The sequence below is a fragment of the Zootoca vivipara genome, chromosome 1 (assembly GCF_963506605.1).
Source record: "Zootoca vivipara chromosome 1, rZooViv1.1, whole genome shotgun sequence".
NCBI classification, from domain to species: Eukaryota; Metazoa; Chordata; class Lepidosauria; order Squamata; family Lacertidae; genus Zootoca; species Zootoca vivipara.
Genome location: NC_083276.1, coordinates 28,705,959 through 28,708,289, shown reverse-complemented (window position 1 = coordinate 28,708,289; position 2,331 = coordinate 28,705,959).

The window sequence follows — 2,331 nt, the reverse complement described above, 5'->3', positions numbered from 1 at the left end:
ACCGTGGTTTATTTGCAAGTGGGCGGGGGAAGAAATGCTTGGCTGGTTAAGGGCAGGCTAGAAAGCTGGTGCAGTTCGGAAATATTTGCCCCTAGACGCGGGTGGAGGGGGGGGGCGCTTTTTGATGGCATAGATATGATTCCAGTTGTGAAGCACGCACCATTCACATTTCTCCATGTATTGCAGCTGCTGTTATATTTCTGATACAGAGGGAGCAAATAGTTGTCAGCCCTGGTTTTTAAAAAGAAAAATACTCTGAGCACCTGCACTTTCACATGCTGCAGAAGAAATCAGCATCAGACTTGGAAGCTGTTTGCTGCTGCTCCTGTCCTATGGGTAGCCATGGGCTTTGGTCCCAAGGCCTAGCTGCATCTTGGGGCTAAAGCCCAGACCATCCTAAATGCAAAATGAGAAGCAGCCTTGCCCCTCTCTCTCAAATTCTGTTTTTCCCACTTGCTGTTCTGGATCTGAACTGATTTTATGTATGGGGTGTTTTAAAATGTTTTAATATTTATAGGGGGTTTAAAATTGTTTTTATATGCAATTTATAAATATGTCATTATAGTGCCTCGTGGGAAGCAATTGACAAAGGAAATAATTTGTATGTCACCCATTTATTTGAAAGTTCTATTGAACTCAATAGGATTTATTCTGAGCAAACATGTAGTTTGCACTGTGATTGTCCTATTTCTGAAGAGCAGCTTATAAATTGACTGCCAATGAAATCCTATGCAGATCCTATTAAGTTCAATGGGAACTAAATTTCTATAGCAGCATTTTCCAATCCAATGCCCCTCAGATGATTTGGACGCCAGCAGCCCCAACCAAAGTTGGCTGGCTGGGGCTGATGGGAGTTGTAATCCAAAATATCCAGAGGGCAGCAGGTTGGGGAAGGTTGGTGTATCAAATTGCTGTCCAAATAAATATATATGGTAGTCTACTAGTTCCTGTTAAACAATGTACTGCAATTAGGATTTCATTTTTTTTCATCAACTAAATAACCAGATTGTTTTCTAGGTTGGAATTCTAATTACATTTCCCATAGAGTAAGCCCCATTGAATTCAGTGAGGTTTACTTCTGAGTAGTTTATGCAGAAGACTTCAATGTTACTGTTGTGTAGGAGAAAACAGGTGAGCCATTGCAGTTACTGACCAACCAGTGTGTTAGTAGGATTTTTTTATTTAAAATAAATGAGATCAAGCAGGTGAGACAGTTTTTAAGTAAGACTTAAAAGCTCATACCATTAGGAACAATTAAGCCATTTAAAATCTACTCACCGGGTTTCTTCTAATACAGGTTGTAAAGTTGTTTCTGGACAAGAAATAAGGGAGCTTGCGCATTTATAATAATACTCAAGACCAGGCACTCCCAAACTGCGGCCCTCCAGATGTTTTGGCCTACAACTCCCATGATCCCTAGCTAACAGGACCAGTGGTCAGGAATGATGGGAATTGTAGTCCAAAACATCTGGAGGGCCGAAGTTTGGGGATGCCTGCTCAAGACTATTAAACCAACAAACATTTTTAAAGAATAGTATTAAAGGCATAAAATGTGAACCTATGTCAACCTGCTTAATAAAGCTCATTTAATTTAAATGTGCATGACTGCACAACATTTGCAACATTTTAGGCAAAGCTTAGCTTTCTCAGGCCTAATACCTGAAGTCGAAGATGCAGGGAACCAACCTTGAATTCAAAACTCCTGTTATATAAGGGTAAAGGTAAAGGGACCCCCCCAGGGCCGGTGCTAGGGTTTTTGGCGCCCTAGGCGAGGTCACCTTCTGGCGCCCCCCCCCCCAGTGTGAATGGCAGAAGGGATGAAAAGGGGCACAGAGCCCATGTTGCTGGCCTGGGCAGCGGACGAGCGGACGCTGTCTCCGTGCCGCTGCCGGCGCCGCTTCCTTTCTGCTCTCGGCCGCTTCCCGCTCGGCCCAGAGGTGCTCCTGCAGCCAATCAGAAGCTGCGGGTGCCTCTGGGCCGAGCGGGAGGAAGCGGCTGGAAGCGGCCGAGAGCAGGAAAGAAGCGGCGCTGGCAGCGGCACGGAGACAGTGTCCGCCGCCCAGGCCAGCCTCCCGCGTCCTCCTCCCCACAGTGCCCCTGTTCGCCAGGTGCCCTGGCACCCCCCAGTCCGAGCCTAGGGATGGCCCTGCAGGCAGTGGTGGGCGGGCGGCGGGCGGACTAGCGCAGCGCCCCTCAATTTCGGCGCTCTAGTTTGCCTTTATTAGTGCGCCGGCCCTGTACCCCTGACCATTAGGTCCAGTCGTGACCGACTCTGGGGTTGCGTGCTCATCTCGCATTATTGGCCGAGGGAGCCGGCGTACAGCTTCCAGG